The 12,453-nt window shown below is 38.8% G+C and overlaps 1 pseudogene across 1 annotated transcript; it reads left to right on the forward strand.

Annotated features, from left to right (window-relative positions):
- The first annotated feature begins 10,285 nt into the window (after positions 1–10,285).
- On the forward strand, positions 10,286–11,519 carry LOC306664181 (calcineurin B homologous protein 1-like; annotated as a pseudogene). Its single transcript has one exon. The product of its transcript is annotated as a calcineurin B homologous protein 1-like (transcript).
- The last annotated feature ends 934 nt before the right edge of the window (positions 11,520–12,453 follow it).

Genomic DNA, 12,453 nt, shown 5'->3' on the forward strand with positions numbered 1-12,453 from the left:
CCGAGGAGTGGGGTAACTGGGTCAAATGGTGGGTCCATTCCAAGCTTTCTAAATAGGCCAAAAAACCAAAGGCCGAATGTTTTCTCTGATAAGTGCATGACAATATATAATGATGGGGAGTGGCAGGGGGAAGAGAAGAATGAAGGAACTTTGGATGGTGTAGAGGAAAAAGGGGTGGGAGGGGGTGGAAATGGAAAAACAGTAGGATGAAACATTATTACCCTATATATATATATGATTACATGAATGGTGTGAATATACATTGTGTACAGCCATGGAAATGAAAAGCTGTACCCCATTTGTGTACAATGAATCAAAATGTGTCTGTAAAAATAAAAAATATTTTAATAAAATAAAATTAACCCTTATGGTTTTCAAATAGAAAAAAAAAAGTAACATCCCTAAATCAACACTAAATCTATACTGCCACAAGCCAGGTCCATCCCCTAAGTCTGCTTTCTTTTTCTCCTCAGTATTTATCCACACCAGATAACACATAGGTGTACTCACACACACGTGTGCGCACACATGTACTTAATATGTCTGCATATTTGCTCATTTGTCTCTTCACTAGAACCCAAGCTATTTGCAGGGACTTTGTCTGCTTGCTCACTGCCGAATTCTGTACCCTAGAGCAGAGCCCAGTGTAGAATAGGCCCTCAATAAGCTGCTGAATGCAAGAATGCACTTTAAACGATTTTAGTTTTTCTTTACATATTGCCCAACACTTGTTCCATACTTCAGGGTACTTTCCATTTCTAGTTGGGCCCAGTGTTTCCTCATGTTTACTAAAGCTCTGCTTCGTACAACATAGATTACCTATATGGCTTTTTCAGTGTTCCTCTGAAAGCTACTTATCACAAGGTAAATACTACTATCAAGAAACCACCTTGGAAGTGACACATGCTTTCTTTCCACTTCCTAACTAGGCCCGTTTGTTTGGTCAAGTCTACTGGTTGTTACCATGGACTAATACGTTTGTGCTTCATATTTTCCCCTAAATGATCAATTCCTCATGGCTGGGACAAACACTACTATGTTGCTCTTTGCAGTTCCTGTCAGAGTGTTGTGCATATCACAAACCCTCAATAAACAGTAAGAATGAATAAGTTGAAGTAAATTTACCAAAGACATGAGATTTACTTATTTGTCAAAATGTTTTAAAGACTTGATTATTTTTAATGAATATTTTCTCAAATATATTACAAGTATTTCCATTGTCTTTTAGTGTTCTTAACAGATTTAAATCATAATGACTCAAGCTATTTATTACAAACTAGACCTAGTATGAAGAGAATTGGGTTTGAGTTAACTTATTAAAGTTACTCGCTCATCTCCAAATTAGAATACTTTCTTAAATGATAATACTTTCCTTAATTCTTACAGAGGTATAGTGTCAATCTCAGAATCAATTTGAGGCAACATGTAAACAACAGCTTATTAATGTTTTACATACTTTAATTTTTTACATGCACCAGTGACTTTTATAATAATACTCAGTGATTATGTTATGTGGTAATAAATTGCCATCCTTTTGAGGCAAATGAGAGGTAATGAGATTCCATGTTGCTATCCTTTTGAATTCTTGTTGGTACTATAGAAAGTTAATTCTGCCTCTTCCATTTTTACCAAATTTTATTTACCCTCTGCTTTCTCCTTCAGTTACTCTCAGTCTCTGCTCTAGACCTGTTTCAAGGTTGTTCCTTCTAATGTGCTGTGACTTAAAAATTAGCAAGTAGAGCTAGCTGGAGGCACTCAGATGCCTTAACATTTTCTTTCTTAATGCCACCCATTTATGGATAAGAGAAATGACAAATGGTCTCCTTACAAATGAAGTGTTACTGAATCTCCTACTTTCTTCTGCAAGCAAGGCTGTTGAATTTTCTCCCCTAACTTAGTTGTTCGAAGCTTGGCCTTTGTCAATGCTGGATGCTTGTCACTGTCAAAACAACCCACTCACAGTTTTAAAAAGTGCTTCCTTCTCTTTGCCTTTCACTTCATTTCAAAAGAATCTATAAAAATCTGTTACAAGTACTTCACAGAATTATTGCAATGCCTCTGTTCATTTTCATATAAAATAGTGGCAAGGACTATAATATGATTTTTAAATTTTTTGATTTAAAGGAAAAAAATGAAAGTTTTGTTAGAGCAAAGATCCAGCCCTTATGCAAAATACCAGGGATGGGGGTGAGGGGGTTCATCTTGTAGATACCTTCTGTGGCTTCTTTTAAACTTACTCAGTTTTGGCAGAAAATTAAAACATTACAATCCAAGAATTTTAAATCAGTACTGACAGGAAGATAGTTTTTCAAAAACTGACATTTTCAGTATGTCTTCCATAAAGAATTTCCTAAAAACAAAACCAGAAAAACACAATAAAAATCTTACATTGTTAAAGTAGAACAGAAAGAGAAATAAGGCTGACATTAGACAACTGAAATTGTACCTCATTAAAAATTCTTTTAAGAGCCAAAAGAAGAATTCTAGAGTTTTTATCATTCTCCTGTTAAAGATAACCTAAATAACTGATGGTGCATTTTCAGACAAAACAAATGGTTAAAATAAACCAGAGTGATTCTGAACTTTGTAAATATTTTGAAAGTAAATTTCTATGTTTTGAACTAATTGATAAAAGTCAACTGATGAAGCCAAATCAGTGTTGTGTTGGCATCTTATTACTTAAGGATTTAACTTTTAAAAAAATCTGTAATAACCTCTACCTCCAATCAAGGTAGAATAGGGTCTCTGATACATTCTTTTGCTTGAAACAACCAAAAACAACAATTGGAGAAACGATAGTCTATGTCTTTTAGTCTATGTGTTTTGTAAGCCAATAAATATCAGCAACCAGTGATCCCTGAAGAAAAGGAAACAAATATGGAAAGCCCTGCAGTATTCCCAGTCTCCTGACTTGAGAGAGATCCAGGCTTGCTTCCTAGGGAGGAAGAATCCTTCCAATTGAGGAGTTAGAGTCTGAGAAAGCAAAAGAACTGAAGTGCATAGGATCAATACCAAAGAGAAGAGAACTGGAGATGGGCAGACTTTGGAAGCCCATTGAGGGTTCCCCTTGAGTATTCACCTGATCAATGATCAACACACGCATGTAAAAGCTACGGGAACCAGAGACTGAACTACCAGAAAAGATTAGAGGTAGCAGGGTATGGTGCTCACACAGATGGAAATAATGCTTGTGCCCACCAGCCAGACTGGAAAATCTCAAGACGAACCAACTAGAGGGTAGAGTGTACCAAGTACTCTACAGTACTGGGATGTAATTAGCTGTAGATTAAGCTCTGCTCCAGTCCACCCAACAAACCAGAAAAACAAGATATAATATAATCAGACTATTTCCAAGGAATTTAAATGTGTCTCTGAAAGAAGCTGAATGATATTTACAGTAATTAAAAAGCCTACCACCCAATTAGGTATAAAGATGAGTAGTAATGTTTTCATAAGTGGGGCTCATCATTCACTGCAACGAGGGAGAGAACACACACCATGGGGAACCATGTGGCGTCTCAGCAAAAGAGGGTCAGAAAAGGCATCTCATAAGTGTTGTGGGAGAGTTAAATGAAGTAAGGCTTGATTTTTGGTTTAGATGTTCTCAGGAAGTGGGAGTAATTCTATCAGTGGGAATCTTAATAAGGAGGGAAGATCAGACCAAGGCTAAGGTTATTACTGGTAAAGAAACTGTCATTTGTGTGGCCTAGACAATGTCCATACTTGCCTGTATTCAAATATAATTATGGAGTTGTCTTGTGTTTGTCCTTCGGAGTCAGAAAGTGGTTTTGTGTGAAGCTACTCCTCTGTGAAATTGCTTGCCTTCAAAACGAGGCCTGGCTGTGACAGCCTGCCCAGCTCTTGGCTATCAGGAGCTGCTTTTCTTTTACTCTCAGCAGATCTTAGACTCAGATTTTATACCTGCTGTCAAAGGGTTAGTTTGGGGCTGGGTATGTGGCTCAGTGGTACAGTGTTTGCCTAGGATGGCCCTAGGTTTGGTCCTTAGCACCACGAAAGAAAGAAAGAGAGAGAGAGAGAGAGAGAGAGAGAGAGAGAGAGAGAGAGAGAGAGAGAGAGAGGGAGGGAGGGAGGGAGGGAGGGAGGGAGGGAGGGAGGGAGGAAGGAAGGAAGGAAGGAAGGAAGGAAGGAAGGAAGGAAGGAAGGAAGGAAGGTTAGTTTACCTCTCATTTTCTTCCTGCAGATCGTCAAATACCCAAATACCCTTGTGGCATCTTGGAATCCATGTTCACTGCTTAGTGGAAATCATCCTTTCTAAAATATTGGCTCAGTAGTTCTTCACTGTTCTTTATAGACTTTGTGACTATAAAGAAATGTTTTTAATGTTTATCAGTGTTTACAGTTGTGGGAAGATTGATAATTGCCAAGTGTACTATTACTGCCATGGAAGCACCTTTCCCTTGTCTCTGTCCAACTGTAGAATTGCCTAAGCCTCCAATAAGGGTTGTCTGCACCTGTTGCCTGGCCTCTCATCCTCGTTTCAATCAGGCTAGAAGTCGGATAACTTTACAATAGCCCTGCAGAGGTGATGATCACACTAGTGAGCATTTTCACCACACTTAAGCTTAGCCTCCCTAAAACAGCACTTCTTCAGCTTTCAGACAGCAATTTTCTATCTAGATACAGCTACAAAACAGGCCTCTCAGACGGCTACTCCTTTCAGCCAGATTGCTGCTCCTACTACACTCTTTTATAGAAATTCTGGATCCATCTGTTATCCTCTAACAAATATGTAAATTAAATAAACATGGGTGGGCTCATGGTTTATGCTTCTGAAAATGTTGAATAAGCTAATTCCCAACTTTGATACAGAAGGAAATAGAGGCTTTCTGTTTCCTGTGATATCCTCTCTTTTTCCCTGAAAGTATAAAACTAGTTAGTACAGATTAGGGAGAGATGGGTATATGTTTTGAAATAAATAATTATCAAGTACTGAAATCATGGTCTTAGCCTTGAGGCCAGTTATATTCACTTTGAGACCTAATTTTCTGAATTCTATTGAAATTAAAAAGATAAGATTAGTTACCTTATTCCCAGAGTAAAACAACTATGAGTAAGCTTCATCTAGTGGTAGCAACTGTAACTGCGGAGGATCCCATAGAGCCAACACTGAAAACACGTCCTGTGGTGAATCGCACAGTCTATAAAGGAATTGCATATGTTTATCTAGTGCACAGGCTAGACCTAAGATGATGAAATATATAGGTAAGCTTGGTCTTCTGCTCTGCGGAGCTGAGGATGGGGTGGTGGTGGTAGTCAGAATTCATAGGATTCTGTTAACAAGTCTAATTTGGATTCTTGAGTAATTTGCCTTAGAAGTAGATTCTAGGGCAGTGGCTTTCAGGTGTGAGTCTCCCCCACAGCATCAACAGCACATGAGCATTTGTTAGAAGTGCAAACTCTCAGTCCATCTCCAACCTAGTTAATCAGAAACTCTGGGGGTGGTGCCCAGAAATCTGTATTTAGATAAGCCTTCCAAATGATTTTGATACATAAGAAAATTTGAGAGCCACTAACTTAAGATAGGAGTTTAGGATTTTAAATAAAATAATCTTTCTTTATAGCCAAGCTCAGTTTCTGAAATGACTGGGGGAACTTCAACAGCATGCAGCAGAAGTGCCATTGTGTTTCACAACTAGGGTACAGAAAAGAGACGGCTTCTGCACTTGTAGAGTGCCAGGGTTAATGTAGAAGTGAGAACTGAATGTGTGTGTCTCTTTCCAACCTTCCTCAGAGACTTCAAATGATGGCCTGAAATTGGCCACAGGAAGTGGTAACACCAGAGAAGTCAACAAAAAATACAAAATATAATGAATAAACATTTTGTGGAACTACTACTTTTGCTTGGTCGCTCTCTCTCTCTCTCTCTCTCTCTCTCTCTCTCTCTCTCTCTCTCTCACTGTCACGTGCACGCGCACGCGGGCAATCCCCTGGTCCTTGGAATGTTGGAACTCAAACACAATGTTCTGAGATCAGCCAAGAAGAATAAACCACATGACGTTCACAATCTGGCACTTGTGCCCTGTGCCTCCGGGTGACAGCAGGGATCCACCACCCAGAAAGTGCATGAACAAGAGTCAGATAATCCCAGTCTACCTTTCAAGAGTTCCACTGAGACTAGACATTGTAGAGAGAAGACAACTCATCTCCACCGTCCCTGTATAAGTCCCTAACATACAGAGGACATGAAAAACAATCAATGAGTATTATTGTTTTAAGCCACTAGTTTGTGTTAATTTATTGTGCATCAAAGGTACTGAAATAGGAGGTATAATTTCAGGGAAACAGAAGAAGGAAAGGAGGTGAGGCAGGGAAGGAGGGAGACAAGTCAACTGATGTGCTGATGAATTGGTCGCGACTTAAGAAAAAGCAGCTTGGTCCTGTGGGAAATCCCTAGAGAGGTCATATGAATCCACTGGGTCTCAAAATGGTGTATTCATGAGTGGTGGGTGGTGAAATCATTCACTTGCTGACTCTTTCTTGTCTCCTCTCTGTAGTCAGTTCTACAGTGCATTAACTCCCAGTACTTCCTGGTGGTGTTTGGGATACCTGCTGAGCTTCTAGGATGGCTAGTATGCAGATTAAAGTTCTCTCTGCTGTAGAAGAGCCATGTGTTGGGTCTTAAGTTTTGCTGTGGCAGCAACTAGGATTTTGGCAATTACTAAGGCAACTTCATCAAAGCAAACGAGGTCTGAAGACTGGTGGGGCACATAGACTGGGTTGGGTATGGTATAAATACTTTAAATAAATGTTGGTCCTAATTATTACTATCATACCACACGTTATAAATACTGATGCCTTTTCATTTTTTTCCCCATACAGGTGTGCTCTTAATACTGAAATTAATAAGAATATTGAAGGATACAGGTATTCAATTAAAAGTTAGCTCTTCTGGGAAAAAGCCACAACCAAAATAAGGGTCCTGTTGTATAAATAAATTATGCACAGATTAATCACAGAGTTCAGGTTATGCTAACCCTTAGGAGAGGGGAGAGAATTTAGACAATATGATCACTTGACTGAAGAAGGAAGTATGCCCTTGGCATAATGAGAGGATAGAGGCTAGGGGTGGAGGTTAAGCCATATTGATAGCATTCTTACGCTTTATTAGTATTCTAAGCTGATAACTATACAGGATCTAATTTGCTAGTGTAAGCATTTGTAAATATACAGAAAAGTAAGCTTACAAATAACATTACTAATTACTTTGGGTATGCATATTTCATAGCTTGAATATGGAAAAGTAGTTTTGTGTGGTGCACACAGAATATATATACACAATTAAATTTTTATCATTCTGGGTTCAATGTATGTGAGAAAGAAAAGTTCTTGGCAAAGCCTGCTAAAAGCAATAGAGTTTGGAAGACAGTATTCCAATCCATGTATGAACCACATGTTATATGCTTGTTATGGTTTGGATCTGGAATGTCCCCCAAAGACTCATGTGTTGAAGGCTTGGTTCCTAAATGTAGCAGTGATCAAAGGTGGGACTCTTAGAAAGTGATTGGATCATGAAGACTCTGATCTCGTAAGTAGATTAATCCATTGGTGGATTAATAATTAGATGACATTATTGAAAGGGTGAAAACTGTAGGAGATGGGACCAAGCTGGAGGAAGTAGTTCACTGAGGCATACCCTGAAAGGATATATCTTGTCCCTTTCCCCTTCCTTGCTCTCTTTCTCTCTGCTTCCTGGCTGCCATAAGTTGAGTACCTTTCCTTCACTATACCCTTCCACCATGATGCTCTGTCCTGCCTCAGGTCCAAAGCAATGGAGCCAGATGGCCATGGCCTGAAGTTTCTGAAACCATGAACCAAAATAATCTTTCCTCCTCTCAGCTGATTCTCAGATATTTGTCACAGGGACAAAAAGCTGACTAATACAATAGGGATCACTCATCCATTCAAAAATCATGTGTTGCATATGCTCTGGAACTAGATTAAGACATGTGGGTGGTTATGGAATTAAATTTTAGAAAAAGGAATTTTGGAATATTGGTGTGGCACAACTAAAGCTTGAAGTAAAAGATATACATATACATATATATGTGTATATATAATACTGTTATATATACTATTATATTTTTGAGTATATATACATATATACTCTCTCTATATATATATTTAAAAGCATATATGTGTATATACTCAAAAGTAGGCTAGTTTTACCTTGCTTTGTTTCAGTAGATTAAAAACATTTGAAGAGCATCTGAAAACTTTACTTAATTCCCACAACTGATTACCAATACAGAAAACAAAACCTCAGATATATTCCTTGTAAAGAATAAATAATTATTTACCAAATATTCTCTCTCTCTCTCTTTTTGGTTTTTTTTTTGTTTTTGTTTTTTTTTTTTTTTTTTTTTGGTACTGGGATTGAACTCAGGGGCACTTGACCACTTAACCACCTCCCAGTCCTATTTTGTATTTTATTTAGAGACAGGGTCTCACTGAGTTGCTTAGTCCCTTGAAGTTGCTGAGGCTGGCTTTGAACTAGTGATTCTCCTGCCTCAGCCTCCTGAGTCACTGGGATTACAGGTGAGTGCCAGCCTGTATATTCTTATCTGGTTATTTTTTACACATTTCGGTAATGGGCCTACTTGAAGCAAATCTTGTATTGCCTAGTTCATTTGGTACTAGTTTGCACTTAGGAAAGAAGTAAGACTTTCATTTGCATTTACAATGAGAACAAGAACAAAAGCAAACAGGTTTCATAATACCAATGGGGACATTAAACACACAGGAAATGGACCTCCCTCCAAGATAGACATGATTGAGTACTTCAATTGCAATTTTAAATAGAAATTTTCTATAAGATGCAAGTCTTTCATGATTTTCCTGTGTCTGCAAGAATATTCAGAGACCTTTCTCATGATTTGGATCAGAATTTAACTCATTTAGAAGATATAAGAGGAATTGAGGAGTTCATATATCATTTGGAGGGGAAACAATCCAGCATTCTGTCAGGGACCATATCCCATTCCCTTAGTTCAAATGCTAGCCTTTGTAATTATTGGTTAAAAGACCACAGAGAGAGTTCCAAAAAGAGGATATGAAAGACAAAGGACAAAAATTAAATATTAGCTTGAATCCAAAATTTGTTACTGGTGATTTAACTTTCTGCCAAATTCCAAAATGTCTTTCAAATTAGTGGCTTACATTTACATTCGTATACCAGTAAGATTATGATTGAATGCACACCTTTCTATACACTGAACCTCTGATGAAATGTTTTTACTATATATATATATATATATATATATATATATATATATATATATATAAATTTGAAAAATAAGGGTACTTCCTTATTTAACCTATTACATCTTTCCAATATTCCAAAGAAATTACCATAAACTTGTATCTTTGAAAGAACCAAATTCAAGCTATCTGATATGACACCACTGACTTAAAAACAGAATTCCTTTTCAAAGCATTGCATCCCTTCAAGGGATTATATAAGTCTCTTGAGTAAATAATTCACTCAACATTTGCTTTATGATTTTGTTTGTGAAACAAATCCTAAACTTTCTGCCACAAGTGAAATATGACTTCTGTTTATAACCGGATAGAATATTTCTGTGGCAATTTGTACTAACTTGGTGCATACAAAGGTGGTAAAGTAATTTTACTTTTGCACAGTTATCTTTTATGTACTGAGAAACATGTCATTTTGAATGTACATTCATTTTCTTTGAAGTACTAAGAACAGTGAGTGTTCGTTTTAAAGAATAAGGAAGCATCTGTTTGCCAGTCTAAGGGAAAACACAAAGACATATGGGCTTGACATATTTGACATAAGTTAAATAACTTTCAGCTCAGTTACTATGTTAATAAGGCAATCTTGTTGTTTTGGAATGTCACAGTGTCAAATCACTATTCAACTTTACTTAAATACAGGCAAGAGTAGCAACATTATTCATTCAACGGATTTTTAAAAATGTGTATGCATTATTGGTAAAGTGTTCTATTAGGTTCTGTCAGGGAGTCAACTATTCCCCTGCTTTGTAGCACATAGTGTGCATGTAAATGTGAACGTATGCACCTTTTAAAAATCACAATAAAATGTATGCATGTAGTAAAACTCAAAGAGTGGAGAAGTTAAATGAAAAATAACAGAACTTCTCCCTAACCTTCCTACTTTCAGTTACTCTTCTTTAAAATAACCATTTTCGGGGTTCCCTCCCGGATCCACAGTAGAAACACTGCCCTCTCCCTTCTTGACCCCTCGCCCTTTCTTTCCTCCCACCCTCCCTTCCACTGCCTTTGCTTCAGGCGCCACCGCTCCCCAAGGAACTCCTGCCACAGTGATGGGGTCTCGGGCCTCCACATTACTGCAGGACGAAGAGCTCGAGGAGATCAAGAAGGAGACCGGCTTTTCCCACAATCAGATCACTCGTCTCTACAGCCGGTTCACCAGCCTGGACAAAAGAGATAATGGGACTCTCAGCCAGGAAGATTTCCAGAGGATTCCAGAACTTGCCATCAACCCACTGGGGGACAGGATCATTAATGCCTTCTTTCCAGGGAGAGGACCAGGTAAACTTCCGTGGATGCATGAAGACTTAGGCTCATTTCCAACACATTGAAGACAATGAAAAGAGCAAAGATGTGAATGGACCAGAACCACTCAACAGCCGAAGCAACAAATTGCACTTTGCTTTTTGACTGTATGATTGGAAAAAGATGACATGATCTCCTGTGATGAGCTGTTACAGGTGCTGCGCATGATGGTTGAAGTGAATATCTCAGATGAGCAGCTGGGCAGCATTGCAGACAGGACCATCCAGGAGGCTGACCAGGATGGGGATAGTGCTATATCTTTCACAGAATTTGTGAAGGTTTTGGAGAAGGTGGATGTAGAACAGAAAATGAGCATCTGATTTCTTCACTAAAGGACAGACCAAACTATTCCTTGCTTTCTAGTATTTAAGAACTGGAACTTAAGAGTCCTCTTGTCCACCAACCCCACCTCCACCCCATTGTTCCCCTTCTCCAAAAATACTACTGCTGTTGCATGACAACCCCAGATATGTTCTGTCTACACAAACCTGCCTTTGGTGTATAAACAGGGCATTACAGAAAGGTACACCCAGTCTATTTTCTGTTCAGTATCCATTCATCGGTCCTCCATTTATAAATACCATGTGTCCCTGTTCTGCTGCTCAATGCCACACATTCATCCAGTTTGAGAAAGAGATGGAATCATGCCAAGAACCATCCAGCAAAGCTCTCGCTGGATGTAGGCTGTACCGTGCTGCCTTCCCTCCAGCGAGGCTTTAGCATGTTCCTGTTTCCTTCATATATGTCCTTTGCTTCTTACTTCCCTGTCACTCAGCTTACCTTAGCTTACCTTACTTAATCTTTCAGCCTCCCTGCTTTTTATTGAGCCTCAAAATTCCCTGTGTTCTATTTGACACCCCAAACTATGCCTGTTAAATGTATTTCTGACTTGGCGGGATAGTTTGGTGTTCTGGCAGTTTTCATCTACCTTCACTCTTAAATGGTTATCTTTCCAGGAGCTTTTTGGTGACCAACAGTTCTCTTGGAAGAATGTGACCCTCTCTTGGTCCTCTGTACTACTCTGTCATCAAAGGGCTTCTAGGTGGAGATATCCTTCTCGGAAGCTGGCCTTGGTGAAAAGTGTAGAGCCACCTGAGCTGGGTGGCTTGCCTGGATTGTTCTACCTCTGCCCTCTGAGTGTCATCTTATGTACCTACATGGCTTCTCCTGAGAGTGCAGTGTTGACTGTTCAGAAAATAGGTCTGTTTAGCTTTGGGACACTGTCACTACCAGAATAACTGTTCTGACAACATGCTTGTGGACCTTTTCATGACTTTTTGAACAAGATTGCTGTTTTGAAACCTGCCACATTTACACTCTGCAGCATGGTTTAAGCCTCGTTGTTAGTGCACTGGAATGTTTTTCATTTCACATTTCCAAGTAGAGAGACCAGTGTTATGGAAGTGCCTAACTTATCTCAGTCCAAAAGAATTAAAGACTGTCCTCAGTATCAGTTTTACACAAAATTATGAATTTTACACTTGGCAAATGTTGATGCTGGAAGCCATATTCAGCCCCTAATACAGATCCAGAGCATTGAATGTATAGTGTCATTAGATGCCTGGTTATAATATCTTCCTAGCTCCTTGTATAGGCCACTGCTAATCCCTTAGAAACAAGGGGTCTGGCACTGGTAAGACAATGTAAGGTGGCATTACAGACCCTTGAGTAAGCCAGAGCAATGGCTCTGCCAGAGTCAGCTTCATTAGAGTTCACTGAATCTGGCCATTACTATCCTATGTATGTCTGTGAGTCTTCATTTATTTGTTGCCCTTGGCTGATTTTTCTCTGACTCATTGCTTGCTTGCTTGTTTCCTTGCCTCAGAAGACAATCCAAGATGTGTGAACAAGTCTTTAGGAAGGGACTTGCTA

Source organism: Sciurus vulgaris (genome assembly GCF_902686455.1).
Source record: "Sciurus vulgaris genome assembly, chromosome: 6".
NCBI classification, from domain to species: domain Eukaryota; kingdom Metazoa; phylum Chordata; class Mammalia; order Rodentia; family Sciuridae; genus Sciurus; species Sciurus vulgaris.